The sequence below is a fragment of the Polistes canadensis genome, unplaced genomic scaffold, assembly GCF_001313835.1.
Source record: "Polistes canadensis isolate GaletaPanama2010 unplaced genomic scaffold, ASM131383v1 scaffold_26, whole genome shotgun sequence".
Classification (NCBI taxonomy): domain Eukaryota; kingdom Metazoa; phylum Arthropoda; class Insecta; order Hymenoptera; family Vespidae; genus Polistes; species Polistes canadensis.
This window is the reverse complement of record NW_014569573.1, coordinates 97157-113291: the sequence shown is the minus strand read 5'-3', so window position 1 is coordinate 113291 and position 16135 is coordinate 97157. Positions and strand designations below refer to the sequence as shown.

Sequence of the window (16135 nt, the reverse complement as noted above, 5' to 3'; positions counted from 1 at the left end):
ATATATGTATATATGTATATATATATATATGTATCTATCTAGTTATGTATATAAAGCACTACGTGCGAATGATTTCGTGAACGGGGCAATGCACTCGACACCGCGGTATAATTACTGGTCGTATGTATCAGACGTGCAATCAAGAATGAATTATCGCGAAACCACGCCTCCTGCCAACGCTCAACCAGGCACAACAATACAAACGCATCACGAACAGTGAGCCGACTGTCGATGATGTGTGCTAATAGTCCCCCGTGGCTTTAGCTCCTAGTATCCAGATCTCGTGACACGTTTTCCTTTCCCTATCTCTTTATCTTCCTTTCTCTCTCTCTCTCTCTCTCTTTCTATTTCTTTCGGTATTTTCTCAATACGTAGAGATAGGTAACGATACTTGTCTGTCTGTCTGTCTGTCTTTTTCTTCGTTCAACGTTCCTTCAAATGCCACATTGTCGTCCCATGTGATTTTTGTCAAAATCGATAATAGAAACAAAAGTTAAGTAAATCTCCATATTATTATAATTCTCGAAATTTACTTTTACGAATGGTTTCTCCAACACACGCGTGACCTGTTTATTTTTTTTTTTCTCCTCTCTTTTTTTAATTAAAAGAACACCTATGTAATCAGCGTACACACTTGTTTTTTTTCCGCTCCTCTTTTATAGTAGTATACGTTGAACGCGAATCAACGACTTTTTATTAATCGAACTATCTTTTTTATATAATATGACGAATGTTTCATTTAGAATCGTTATACGTTGTCGTGAGGTGTTACATGATAAATTAGTTATGTCAACTCCCGGAAATGTGTCTTCCGGCTTTCGAAGTAGGTATTCGTACGTGCCACGGCGTACAAAATCCAGATCACCTATGAAGGATTCTAAAACAATAATCCATAAGAAAAAAACTCGTGAATTGGGGCGGGGGAAGAAAGAGAGGGAGCTGAGAAATAGAAATCCATCGGAAAGATTTAGGATCGTAAGTAACCCACGTGTAATAAAACAAATCCCATATGACGAAGAAGTAGCTATCACGATGATGATATATTAATAAATTTTTAATGTTATATTTTTAAATATAATAAAAATTATTAAAACGTTATAACATATTTGTCATACCGCATAAATACTTACATAAGTTTGCTAAAGATAGTAGAGACAGAGATATTGTCGAGTTATAAGAAAAGAAGATATCTTTTGGTTGACAAGTAGCAGAGTCTACGTTCTTCTCCAGCACTTTTTTCCCTTGTCATCTGGAACCGTGCCGGATGACCCAGGCTAGTTTCGACCCATAAAAGCCGAAATAACTCTTGGTAGAATCCCACCCTGTCGTCTCTTTGCTGGACAATATCGCAGCTCGTAGGGTGGTTTCTAGTAAAAGAGAGAGAGAGAGAGAGGGAGAGAGAGAACTAAGAGTAGAAGACGAAGAAGAAAAAGGGAGAGATAAGAGTGAAGGGAAGAGAAATAGAGAGAAATGGATATAAGGGAGGGAAAAAGAGAGAAAGAGAGAAAGAGTGGTCCAGTAATAAATTCGCAATTTCCTTATTACGGGTAATGCTCCGGTCGGTGGGTGCGCTCGCATAAATATCCTGGGTTCCGGTGATCCCGTGACTTCCGGTCAGCCGCAATGACTTACGCCGTTCGCATGGAAAGGGTGGCTCGAGAGGGGATGGAAACTAGCCAGCCAGCCATCCAACCATCCAGTCAGCCAGCCAGCCAGCAAGCCAGCCAACCACCCACACGGCTAACATTTCGTCCTGCTCGTTCGCAAAAGAGGGCGACGCTCGCGATGGAATTTGTCCCCGACAGTTCCGCCCTCGGATGACCACTGATAAATTTACTAGACTCTTCTTTCTCTCTCTCTATATCTTTCTATATCTATCCTTTTCTTTCTTCCGATTCGCGTTGCTTTTCCTAAGACCGCCAACGTAACTCTATGGTTATTGCTATCCTCTACTTTTCTATCTCTTTCTCTTTTCTTTTTTTTCTTTCCATCTTATTCTATTTCTACTATCACTCTATCTCTGTTACGAAATTCGATGGCTATGCAAAAAGGACACGATAAATAAGCAATCCGTACATTTAGAATCTATCGAATTTATTTGAACAGGAAGATTCTGTTGAAATTTACAAGATGATGCTATATTTATCATTATTAAACACACTGTTGATATATATTAAGAGATTTTTATTATTATCAAACGTTTAGATGAATTTTGTATTATTATTTATTTCCTTTATGTATTTTTATTAATGTAATTATATAAATGTATTAATATTTAAGATTAATTTCCGCGTCTATCTCTAAAGATATATTATTCCTTTTAAAAGTTATCTCTTTTAGGATTTATCATCACCCGCGCATTCCTATAACGTCGAGAGGAAAAGTTGCGAAAAGTCGAGTAGCGCGTGAAAAATCTACTTACTTTTTCCTCCGCCCTTTTCCAACAATCCCACCCCTTGACTTCTACTTAAACCGAACAACTTTCAAATACGAAGGATCTCGCTCCATTTGCTCGAAAAATTGAAGAGAAACGATAGCAAGACAAGTTAGTTTCGATCGGTCGAAATTTCTTCGATGTTTCGCATTATTACGCGATTATCGGGTAGCTTAATTTACAAAGAAGACAAAAAAAGAAAAAAACAAAAAGAAAATAATTAATTTATTCTCGTCGTTAATTACCATGACCCTAACATATTGGCCGAATACGGTCATTTTACCCTCGGGGATTAAATATCCGACAAAATTATTCTTTCCGAACGGCCCCTTCCCCACCCCTTCGTTTTTAGACGTATTAAGCTAGTAGATAGGAAGCTGGTTGAGAAGGAATAGGAAGAGAAGAAGGAGGAGGAGGAGGGGTAGAGGGTTAGAAAAAATGGGTGTCACGCTCGAATAAAACAAGCAATATCGCGGTGTCCCGGGGCCAAAGAAGATCTCGGCCGTTTCCTCTCGTAGTCCTGGCAGGGGTTGCCCCGCCACGGGGGGGGGTCCTCGGGATGTAACGGAGAATCCCGTTGTGTCCCCGAGGTATATTGCTCCCGGATCATCGCGCCTGCATCGCATTATGGGGGATGATATCACCCTTTTCCACACGTACGAATCGTACGAGCTTCTCTACGCTTCGTTTCTTCCTCCCAACCCCCTCCCTCCCTCCCTTCCCTCCCACCTTTCTCTTTTTCGTTCATTCTCCATCTTTTCCGGCTGCTTTTTCTTCTTCGCACAATAAGAATCGATGATGTACGGAATTGGAAAGGGCAAAGGATCTATGAGAGAAAGGAGAGAATAAGATGACGAAATTAATTCTACGGCATATTATTACGAACTATGTCATCCGTTCGATAACAGCATTATGACGTACCTATCGTGTACTCGTTATCACGTAAAAAGGAAAAAAAAAGGTAAAGCCAAAGGATCTGTCTGATAGGGCAGCGACGTCTGAAATTTCATCGAGGGATTGATTTGGTTGACGAAAAATACCTCTCTGAAGCATAAATAAATATTTATTTATATTACGTAAGTCAATCGTAATTTCGGACGGTCGATAATGATTTATCGGAATTTGCGCGATCATATATGCTCCAACACGCTTTTTGTTTTTTCTTTTCAAAAAGATTTCCGCCGATCACAAATTTTTCTTTCTCCTGTATAATTTTCTTGTTTTTTTTTTTTTTTTTTTTTTTACTGCCCCGTGTCTGCCGTTTCTTCTTTTTCCCCCCTTCCTTCAACCCTAGCAATACTAAATGACGATGTACGAATAAGAGGAACAAAGATGTAGTAGAGAGAATAAGATGGCAGATCATCTTCTGCGTATTACTACGAACGAAGTAAGTCATCCGTTCGATAATAGCTTTATTTCCGCTTCGTTCTCTCATCCTCGTTATCACTACGGAAAAAATAAGGCATCAGAAAATGCAATGACTACGTCAAATTTACGTTCGATCTTCGATTATATTATTCCATTGAGAAAAACGAGAAAAGCATTATAATACGCTGATCATTCGTAATTATCTATGCGAAATAATGATCAAGATCGATCGTGTATGACACCCCCGTCGTATCAAAAATTCGCATTTTATTTCTTGTTTTTAATTTAATTTTTCAACGAATCGTTAGATCACCTCAAATATAGAATAATAATAATAATCGATTTGTCGAATAATTGATAAATAATTCATTAGAAATTCAACGCGAATAAAATATATGAGATTAGGTTATAATAATTATTTAAGCATGTAAGTGTTTAATAGAGAGGTAGAAACTATATCATCTAATACTTCTGATGTTCCTCAAATATACGATACTAGGAGTTTGTCATTATTAATCGTAACGTTCTAAGCAGGACGATGTTTAATGAAAGGAACGACGGAATGGTATGAGCCACGTGGGCAGGTATCGATCGATATCACATATATATATATATATAAATATATGTGTATATATACGTCCCGCAGAGCGATAAAGGCTAGGCGTTACACAAGGACAATCACATCGCGCGCGTTACGAGGTATTGATACCTCTTCGGGGATTGTCAGGAAGGAAGGAAGAGGTGCGACGACGAGAGATGAGCCCAGTCGAGGTAGAGATGGTGAACGCGCTTCACTGACTACGCACCGTGGGGAATAAAGGGCCGATCACGCGTGTAACGCGAGGATTATTAATCGCAGAATAATTTGACGCCCCGTCGACAACGCGACGCGCGATCAACGATGAGTAGGAGACTTTGAGAAATGCGAGACGACAACCGGTACCCCTTCTTATCATCTATTCGTTCCTTTATTTATCACTTTCTTTACTTACATTTTTTAACTAACGTAGTCTCGTCTTTACCGTAGGTGTATACATATATATATATATGATCTTTCTTTACAAATAATATTTTAAATATTTTAAAAAGAAAAGCAAAATATAGAAAGAAGTTAAACTCTACACGCGAATTTACCTCTCTCTTTCTGCATGACATTCTAAAATTCGCAGAAGGCCAGTTCCAAGTTTCCCATTAACGTGTAGAGTGAAAGAGAGAGAGAGAGATAGAGAGAACTCGGGCCACGAAAGAGCGGAGCTTTCAAAGGCCTAGTTTTACGGTTAATCCAGTCCACAAGAGTACCGCATACGAAGGGTGAAATTATGACTAAACGAACGACGGCAAGAAATCCTGAAGGCTGAAACGAAAAGCAGAAAGGCCAGAGGGTAAGCAAGCGAGAAGCTTATGTTTAATGGAGGTCTCGCATCGTCTACTCATTCTCCTTTTCCTTCGTCACGTCTTCGCGACGACGACGACGACGACGACGACGACGACGACGAAGACGAAGACGACGACAACCAAGAAGACGACGACGACGACGACGAGTTGGCGAGAGAACGGTGTTAGTATTCGTCGCGGCACTAGTAGTAACTGTAGTTAATCCTCGCTAGTGTTAGTGATGGCAATGGTGGTGGAAGTCGTGGCGGAGGTGGCCGTGGACACGTCATTTATCTTTCACCCTTTCCAGCTCGGTCCAGGTTCTCTTTCTCTCTCTCTCTCTCTCCCACTTTGATTCTTTCTTTCCGTTGAGCTAGCTATCGTCTCTCCTCCTGGCTCTTGGAACGACGGGAACGGCACTCCGTGTGGCGCCATCTTGGGCACTCCCACTCTCTCTCCTTCCCTTCGGGTCTCTTTCACTCCCACGACGACGACGACGTCGTCTATACGTAAGGTTCCCTCTCGTCGTACCTCCTCCTTCCTTCCATCCTTCCTTCCCTCTAGTTCGTTCGCTCTCTCTCTCGCAGGCGCACGTGCTGGATAGAACGGACGCCACTCCCCTCCACCTCTCGGTGAAGCCTCCCTACGGTCTTTCCTTCGTTCGTTCCTTCGGCCGCTCCTTCGGTCCGCTGCTCCGTCCCTCTGTTTCTCTTTGTTTCTCTCATTTTCCGCCTATCCGCTTCTCCTCTCCTTAACTTGGCTCTTCCTATCCGCCCACCTCTACCTCCCTGACCCCCCCCGCCCCACCCTTCTTCCATACTTTTCTTTTCTCCTCCGACATTCCTTCTTCGCTTAGTTGCGTGCTTGGAATAGTTGGCAATTATTCTACACAGATCCGATCTACCGTTTCACCCTCCTCACTCCCTCTCTCTCTCTCTCTCTCGCTCTATCTCGTATTCTTTATCTATCTATCATTCTTTAGAGAGCTCGCTACGAGGAACAGCAACGAGATAGAGCGGAAGACGAAATACAGATGGACGGGGGGTGTTAGAGATGGTGAGGCGTTGCCATCAGAAACACTCGATGAATATTCATTGATGCCGCTTTGCCGTTGCCCTTTCGTTTTGTTGCATTCAATTGCCGCCGATATCGAGCCGCGATAAAGATACCTACCTACCTACCTACCTACCTATCTACCTATCTACCTACCTACTCACTCCTGCTACGTATAAGTATAAACGTCTTTATCTCAGCACCTTCCTATCTACCCCTCACACCCCACCATTTTCTCCATCTAGTTCTCATCATCTTACTTCCTCCGATATATACGCACGCATACACACACACACCATTTTCTCCCACCGTCTCTTCAGTACGAAATCGATTCGCGAAACATCTTTACAATGGCGCTCCTCACGATTTCCGGGAAAATAATTTTATCCACGCAATGCTTCACACGATTCTGCTCACCTTATTCTTATTATTCTTATTCTTCTTTTTCTTTACCTTTTCTATCTTCCACGCTTTCAATGGTGTTACCTGTTGAAACAGTTTTTTATATCTATTTCTTCGATACCCCGTCGATCTCGATTGGTAACGATAAACATTGTTAACAGATTCATTATATATTTCATTGTTTATTTGTAAAATCATTTTGTACGAACGTTTGGAAATGTACCCGGGTAGGTTTATCAAGAAAAGTGATACAACCGGTGATACAAACCTTTTCCAGGCTTTACCGTTCATTCGGGAAAAAACCCTTGTGCAAAGACAACTCAGGTATTTACTGATTTAGATTCAAGAATTTACAGACTTTTTTTTCTACAAGTATACAATTTTTATAACAATAGACATCAAGTGTTGAACATCTTTAATGAATTGGACGACGCGTCCTTGACACCCGGTGGTCAATTATACGCCGTCAATTTCTTTTTTTCTTTCTTTTTTTTTTTTTAATCAGCCCTTCGAATTGGAGGTTAGCGTTAATTACGAACGCTCGGGTACAGAGGGAAAGAGAGAGAGAGAGAGAGAGAGAGAGAGAGAGTGCGATAGTATATGTGCGTGTGAGTGTGAGGGAGAGAAAGAGACGAATTTCGAATTACCCGTGGATAGGCTTTGTTCCATGCATTGCCATTGTGGTACCCTCCCCTATCCATCCCAAATGCCACCACTACCACCAACGCCACCACTACCAGCAAAGCTTTCGGTCGCCATCGACGATGACTTTAAAACCATCCGGCAGCCGGCAAACGCAAACGCAAACGAACTTTCCAAATCCATTGTCGTTTGCGGCAACGTACCGCCAGATTTTAATCGCGAATACGCCACCACCACCACCTCCCTTTGACACCCATCTATCTCCTCCTACTCCCAACCCCCCTTAAAATCCAACAAACATTACTATGGATGCATTTAATGACGATGATCGTTCGAAAATATTATTACTCGTTATTACATTAAAAAGTAAACATATTATTTTAAATAATAAATTTGCGCGTTTGTTTTTTTCTTTTTTTTCTTCTTTTTTTTTTTTCTTACGATATAAAACCACAATCTACGATTATATCTAATTTTTTAAAATAATATTCAACCAACATTTCTCCGTTTTACAATGGCCATCGTAAAAACTTCGTTTAAGAATTCTTCAACTATAAGTACCTTGAGTAATTTCATTCTCACTAAGAGTTTGCATTCGAAATGTTCCACGTCTGATCGACGAAGTAAGAAGATAGACGCGATTCTATTTTCTCAACTCTACTTTTGACTCTCTCTTATTCTCTCTCTCTTTCTCTCTCATCGATTGAAAGTTCACGAGAGTTCGTACTTGCCTGTCGACGTAGGAAAATAGACGGTATCCGGTAGCAATGGCGTATACGTGGAGTATACGCGTTGCCGTTTAGTTTCCGCGGTTCGCAACGAGACTTCGAAGTCCAGGCACGTAGCTTCGGGGCTCTACCCCCCCCATTCCCCCGTTTCTCTTCCTCTCTCTCTTCCTCTCTCTCTCTCTCTCTCTCTTTCTCTCTCTCTCTCTTTCTCTCTCTCTCTCTCTCGTGGAATATTAGCCGGTAGCGAGTTGGAGCCCATGTCGGACCGAGCTTGCGAAGGACGGACGTGCATACTGTATTAAGCCCCCAGGGACTTTGCCTAGCGTGCTTTGCAAGCGCGCACACGTAAACCCTCTCTCACTCTCTCACTCTCTCTGAATCTCTGTCAGGTTCGTTCGTTATAGCGATGGTGGTCTGGATCGAGTCTTGGTTGATCCTATCGCTTCTACTATGCACGATTCACGATGCACGATGCACGATGCACCAGGATGGTGCCAGTGCTACCGTGATGCTGCCAGTCCTACCACCGAGCAATGTATGCACGTGCAAAGCCAAAGTCTCCACGCAACACGACGAGATGGAACGTCTGCGAAGGGGGTTGGTTGCTTGGCGTGCCACCCCTTCGCACTATATATTGGCGCATGCTGCACAAATACTCCTGTATTCATGAATCCTGCTACTCGCCCACGGGGTATGTACGGTCGGTCCAGTATGGGGCATCCACCCTTTGCCCTCTCTGCCCTTCTCTACACCCTCTCTATCCTCTCTACTCTCTTTCTACCATACCACCCCCTACTACATCTCTCTCTCTCTCTCTGTAATTCCTCTGCTGCTGCCTCTTTCCTTTCCTTTTCTTCTTTGCTATTATTTTTTGTTTCTTTGCTTCCTTACTTTCTTCCATCTTGCACGGCAAACTTATTCGTCTTTTAAATAATCTAATAAAAGTAAGCGACCGAGAGAGAATGCTCGGAAAAGTATGTTTCGCTCGTAATAAAGATTAGAGTTCCTTCGTAGGAAAGGAAAAAAAATAGAAAGAGTAAAAGAGAGAGAGAAAGAGAAAGAGAGAAACGCACTAGTCGATAAGTGATTAAAATTCGTCCTACCTCTTTTTTCCTCTCCCATCCCATCGCCATCGCCAACTCAATCCACTCATCGTCGCTTTGATTTCCTCGATCTGAGGCACAACTTTTGCGCGATCGAAACTTTCCTTCTGGCTGAGCCATCAGATTTTTATCGACGATTGCCACGGGGTGATGGTGGTGGTGTTGGTGGTGGTGGTGGTGGTGCGAGGTCATTAGGAGACTGCAAAAAGTTGTTCGTTGAAAAACTGTAGAAGGAAAAGAAAGAGAAAGAGAGAGAGAGAGAGAGAGAGAGAGAGAGAGAGAGAGAACGATATATATATTATCTAGTAGGTAACTACTACTGCGTATAGAAAGAGAAACGAAGATGAAACTAGACATGCAGAATTGTCGCGTTGAGAATCGTCGGTGGGACCAAACGAACGAACGAGAGGACGAGAGGACGAGAGGAAGAGAGGAAGAGGAGGCGAATGGGCTTCGTGAGAGAAGAAACGGGAGGATGTCTCCGACGAGCGAGAACGAGTGAGCTCGTCGGGTCGGCAATTAGGCAAATGAATAATTTCCAGTGAATTAAGCGAGGCTCGCCCAGCGAAAAAGGCGATAATGCGAAAAGCGAGAGGTAACTGGAGCAACGGATGAAATCGTGGAAAGGAGGGAGTGAAGAAGGAAGGAAAGGAGGATGGTGGATAGGAGAAGGAGGGAAAAGGCAATGGTGAGAAAGAGAGAGAGCAACTTGGCGAAACTATCGTGCGAAGGAGCGACAAGGAGAAATCGTACGAGTTGAAGGGTGAGATTATCGTACGTAAGTGTGTGTGTGTGTGTGTCTACACGTGTGTAGGACTATTGCATGTATTAGTATCCGTATTTGTAGGATGTATGCGCGCGCGCGCAGTAGCTAACGGAAAACGTAACAAGAGAGAAAGAGAGAGAGAAAGAGAGAGAGTCTTTCTACCTACTCTTCGGCAGAGATGCAGTGCCGCAATCAAACGTCAATCCCAGGCGAGTAATTCCCAAGTAATTTGTTTCCCCCGTTGCCGGAAAAATATTCCTTCCTTCACCGTTATCGTTCTCTCTCGATCCTTGCTTGCTTGCTGGCTTGCTGGCTTGCTGGCTTCTTCTTCTTTTTCTTCTTCACACTTTCACGCCTTATTTTCGATGCCATTCGGAAAATGAACCAACCGTTCTTGGACCGATGTACATCACGAAGTCGTTGCCGACGTGAAACGAATACTGAAAAATAGAGGTAACACGAGTCGACCAAATTTTCTTGATTTCCGTGTCGGCTTTTTATTTCTTTTTCTTCTATTTTTCTCTTTTACAAAGGATAAGAACGAGCTGTGCTACGCGTCTCAAAGACTCGCTCTATAATGTTATTCTTCGCGAGAAATTATTTCCAATAGAATTTTAATTGTTCTAGAAATAAGGTGCTCGAAAGATGAGCCTTTTACGTTACGTACATTGGCTAGACGAAAAAGTTAATACAGACCCTTTTCTCCTCTCATATGTTAACGTTAACGTTCGTATAAAAAAAAAAAAAAACAAGAAACCAAGAAAATATAATCGTTCGCAAAAAATCTTATCAACGAATTTTATTTCTCATACACGTTGGTTAAACCGTTGAGTACGTTAAACGAATAAGAAATAAATCCCATCGATGTAACTAGTAGTCCCCGTCGTTAATTGGTAGAAAACGGTGAAAGATTATGTCGTTAAAACAGGGGATAGACGGAAGGAGGAAGTAAGAGAGAAATGCGACTTTAAATAACTGCTCCTCCGGGGCTCCTTTTTTTCATTTCCTCTCTCACTCCGAGTCTCACCGAGTGACAGAAGCAATTCCGCAGGAAATATGTAAAGCAAAGCAGCGACGATTTGCTCTCGGTGTGTTCCCTCCTCTTCTTCTTTTTCTTCTTCTTCCCTTCAACATTTTACATCTCCCACTCTCCCTCTTTCCTACTTTCTTTTTCTTTTGATTTTTTTCTTCTTTTTTCTTCTTTTCCTTTTTCTTTTCTCCTCTGTTGCTCTGCTCGTCGTACGGAATATATCTCGGGGATCCATCCCTTCGGGCTGTGACTTATATCCACGTTGGATTTACGCGCGATATATTTGTTTTAAAGTCCTTGGATTCTCGTATACCGTACCCCCCCGCCCCCTATTTTCCGCCCTTCTACGATGACGACGACAACGACAACGGCATGTCGTCGTTTTCGTTCTCCACCTACTCCATAAGCCTCGACTCCTAACTCTCTCTCTCTCTCTCTCTCTCTCTCTCTCTCTCTCTCTCTCTCTCTTTTTCTCTTTTTCTTTCTCTTCTCCCTCTCAGCATCGAGTCTCCACCTCCTCTTCTACGTATTCGCAGCCTCATGTATTTATGAGGGCGGGAGGACAGAAGAAACCGGGCGGAGGGAGGAGGACGCGTACGGGAGTTATGGCCCGAATAAGTGCTCTCGACCTCGAACAGGGGTTCTCAACGGTTAGCCCGTTGCCTTTAGTTTAGGGGACAACAACAAAAAAATAGTCAAAATGGGTTTAGATAAAGAAGAGAAAGGTTTTAACGTTACTCGAGTTGGGAGAAACGATTAATTTGATCACGCGCGACAACAAAATAAACACAAATGGGATATGATTTAAATCGTATTATAGAAAAATTCTTACGTTATAATTCTATCCAAAGCAAAAGTTTATTTTTTCTCTTCTTACTTTTCATTCGACTTTTCTCGCAGAGAGACAGACAACGAACAATGAATAAAACTAACTAGAAAGAGAGAGAGAGAGGAAAGAAACGAGGTGGCCCAGGGTAGAGCAAGAATCTGAAGGGGGGAACTATACCAAAGAGAAACAAAGTTTCTTGTATAAGGATAGGGACGGGTTGAGGGAGGAAGAAGTGGTGGGGAAGGGGGAGAAAGTTTTTCCAGGTCGAGCGCGTTTGCTCAACGAAGCCGATCAACGAACGAGTCGATATCGTAAGAGAATCTCTCTCGAAGCGTTTTCTCGAAACGTTTCACGCTCGCTTACGCGAAAGAACCGGGAAGAGAAAGAGAGGAAGAGAGAGGGATGGGAGGGAATGATGGTGGGAGGGGGGAAGGGGGAGCTTACTCGTCACGGAAGATTGCTGGCGGGTGTTTAACTCGCGACGAAGTCCTTCGAGGAGTTTGCAAATGGCTCCGGACGATTGGAGCAAGACTTGCTTGAGTTTGGACCAGAAAGAGAGAGAGACTGAGAACGTCGTGGATGGTTGTGTGAAGAAGTAAGAGACAGAGAGAGAGAGAGAGAAAGAGAGAATTAGTGAGAGAGGAAACCTGGCAGAAAAGGAAACGATGAAGAGAACCAAGAGGGAAGAGAGAACTGTCGGCAACATTATCGTGTTTTAATTTAACTTGCAGCTGCACTTTAATTAGACTTTGCCTGAATGAGGAGACGACGCTCGTTGGGCAAAGCGAATAAGGACTGGCAAGTAAGTTGGAGACGAAGAGAACGAAGTCTATTGCTTTTCTCTCTCTTCTCTCTCTCTCTCTTTCTCTTCTCTTTTTCTCTCTTTTCTCTCTTTCTTCAACCTTCTCTCTTTATCCTTATCTCCCTTTCCGTCTATGGTTGGACAGAGAATCGGTGGGAAGAAAGAGAAAAAGGAAGATGACAGACGCGGAAGAAGAGGATGGTAAGAGGAAAAGAGATATATATATAGAGAGAGAAACATAGAGTTAGAAAGAGAGAGTAAGAAGAGAGAAATAATTGGCCAGCACTCACAATACCTCCTTTGACGGTACTTCATCTTTCTCCGTTCTTCGACTTCTCTCTTTCGAGCTAAAGAGAAACATACTGGCATGTGCGTTGGCATTTTAGACAGGAATACTGCTGAATATAACGTCTATGTATGTGTATATATATATATATATATATATGTATAGGTTTCCTCTCTTTTTTACCTTTCCGTTCTCTTCCTTTCTATTTTACTGACACTTTCATTAATGTTCCTACAAACGTATGAAAAAGTTTTCAGTTAATATAAAATATCATCCAACGGGGTTTCACTTTTTTACTCTTGATGCCGTAATTAATGAATTTATTTAATATCCAAACGAATTATTCGAAGAATTATTTAGCTCTTATATCTTTTTAACTTATAAGTTATTTTCTTTCTCTCTCTCTCTCTCTTTCTCTCTTGCACTATTTCATTTAATGCGACTAAGGAAGACAAATATTTATGTTATTTCGATAAAGTATATTAATTCATTCGATCTTAGAGATTCGTGTTAATGTAGATGAAAACTTTTGAAGAAGCCGTAGCTCAGCATTTTTGCACCTATCGTGACGGTGAAGCTTAGCACCGTTACAATTATAACAATGTGTCGGGTCTTCCTATGGCGACAATCGAGATAATCGAAACAATCGAGATCAAAGAGAACTACGAAGACTTACTCTGTCTACGCGAAATCACTTTGCGTTGGCAGGGATTACTGAAAGGTGGATGGAGGTATGGTATCGAATTCGTCAGGCTTCGTACAGAGTTACTCCAAAGCGAGAACTCGAAAGCTCGCTCGTGTTTCGTTTGCAACCTTACCAGCGTTTAAATACTACTCTTTATTTTAACTATTATTTTCCCCATGCACAACGAAATAGAAATTTGATATAACATTATCTTTCGTATATTCCTATGGAAATTTTTTTTTAATAACTGTAATACTAAGCCTCCATTTATTTGGGTCAGTATTTTATACGAAAAATCAACATTTTTTTTACTATGTAATATAAGCGACCAATATTATACCGGGTTTCATATAAAAAAACCTGTCAGTATATTTTAATTACATTAATAATATTTTGTAATAAAATTTCAATATCAACAAAAAAATCCTATCTCGACCGAGCTGATATACAATGCTGTCCTAATTATAAACGTTGATCGTTTATTAAAAAAAATATATTATTATCGAATAAATAAAAAAAAATATGAATAGAGCTTTGAAAAGAAAAAAAGAAAAATAGATCTTCCCACAGAATATATTCGCTAATTATAAAATAATTTATGTTCCCTCGTCTCTCTCTATAGTATCAATATTATTATTATTATTATTATTACTCGATAATCGAGAACATCGGGGAACGTAAGGGGTATGATATAAAAGGTGGCGTAAAAAAAAAAGAAAAAAGTAAGAAAAGCCGAAAGAATAAATGAAGAATCACAATCGTTGAAAGTCGTAGGCGTTCGACGTCCGGTTCGTTGAAAAGAAAAATCGCAAGAGAAACGAGAAAGGAGATGCGCGGGGGTGCAGATGGGGTAGAGGTGGGATGGAGGGGGTGGTGTTAGTGGGGACGGAAGGGTGCGTTGGAATCGAGAGCATTGTGGTCGGAGATAGAGATGGTTATCGGGACGCGCCACGTTGTAATTGCCAGGAACTGCGGGGGGAAATTAAAGCTGCCCCGGTCTTCCGGCACCCCCATTGTCGAAGCTCGCGGCTCCGTTCCCGGTAGCGTCCTATTTATCAGAAACGAGCCAATGGCTGACTGGCTGGCTGGTTGGTTGGCTGGTTGGTTGGTTGGTTGGTTGGCTTCGCTCGACAGGTTCCGTGTCACTGTGTCACCGGCATCGAAATGCCTATTCTATCTCCTTTCTCTTATTCGCGTTGAGATCGTTACGCGTACTTCCGGCCATTTGTTTTTTCTTTTTCTTTTCCCTTTTTTATTTATATATATGTTTTTTCTTCTTCTTCTTAATTATTATTTTTCAAGCGTCAGAACATCAACTCTGAGAAAAAATAAAAATTACGTTCGTGCGTATCATTATTGCGTTTATTATGATGATTATTATTATTATTATTATTATTTCCTCTCCGTTAAAACTTTTCTACGTTCCTTTCGAAGTGAAAGTCTCTGAAGTCGATTGCAAAACCGTAACTCTCGCGAAAGGTTTTGGCGCCGAGCGGTCGCTTTAATCTCGATCCGTTGAGATCGTTGATCGATTTGTCTGTGACAGTCGCAAAATACACTGTTGATTTCTACCTGGCGTGTCGGGCCGTGCTCGGGAACATGATCGATGATACACGCGATCGATAAAAAGAAGAAGAAGAAAAAAGAAAAGATACCGAGAATTCTTTTTATTTCTTCCGTCTATTTGAAGAAAAGAATAAAATTAGATGACGCGTTGTTCCTTGAATATTTATATCTACGTTGTACTAACTATTTGTAATAAGTTATAATATTTCACAGATTGACGAATATAAATATTATTTATCTATATCATGGGTGAAAATTTGAATTTTTATAAATGTTTATAAACTTTTGTAGAAAACTACGTGAATGTATATTATATATATATATATAACCAAACTGTGATCACCGAATGAGGGAGAAAGAGAGGAAAATGATAGACGGAAAAAGGGGTGGGTGAGGTACATTAATCAAGCGGTATGATACGCGTCCTTAACCCTTCACCGCCCTCCCCCATCACTATCTCTCTTTCGTCATGCCGACGAATGACGAACGACACAGAGAACTGCAAAAGGGAATTCATGGCCGCGGCTACGCGAGGAGAAGAGGGTGCTGGCTTCCAACGAGTCACTCATCTTCTTCATCTTCTTCTTCTTCTTCTTCCTCTTCCTTTTCCTTTTCCTCCCGTTGCTTTCGCGATCCTTTCATATTCGTTTACGTTACTCTTCGACGTTTAACGCAAACCTACGAACCCGTGAAATTTTAATAATCGTGATTAATAAATTTTGATTAATCTTAAATGTTACGTTAAACCTACGTTTATATATATATATAATACTTTCGTTCACAATAATAATTCTAACAGCATTCGTAAGATTTTAATACGATAAACTACTCCAAGAATCTCGAGATGCAATCTCGTAGAAAATGTAAAACGAATTTAATCATATAGCATAGTATGGTGGTGCAGTAGCAACATAAGAACTACCAGTAGCAACAGGCAACAACAGTAGCTAGCTAGCTAGCTAGCAGTAACTTGGCGCGACGTAGCGACGAGAATTCCGTGTTTCCCATCTCGAATCATTATTCCACCTTCGTGAACGCACCGCACAGCACCGCACCGCACCGCACCG

General features: G+C 41.4%; 1 protein-coding gene and 1 long non-coding RNA gene across 2 annotated transcripts in view; one reads left to right on the top strand and one right to left on the bottom strand.

Annotated features, from left to right (window-relative positions):
• The window catches only part of LOC106783825 (transcription factor SOX-2-like), a gene marked incomplete at its 3' end in the record, with an annotated part of 217471 nt that overhangs the window by 112600 nt on the left and 88736 nt on the right, over window positions 1-16135 (top strand).
• LOC106783826 lies at window positions 45-11327 on the bottom strand. The gene is made up of 4 exons (XR_001381358.1): window positions 10037-11327; window positions 9105-9303; window positions 1131-1367; window positions 45-877 (listed from the first exon to the last, which is right to left on the bottom strand). It is a non-coding gene; the product is annotated as an uncharacterized LOC106783826 (long non-coding RNA).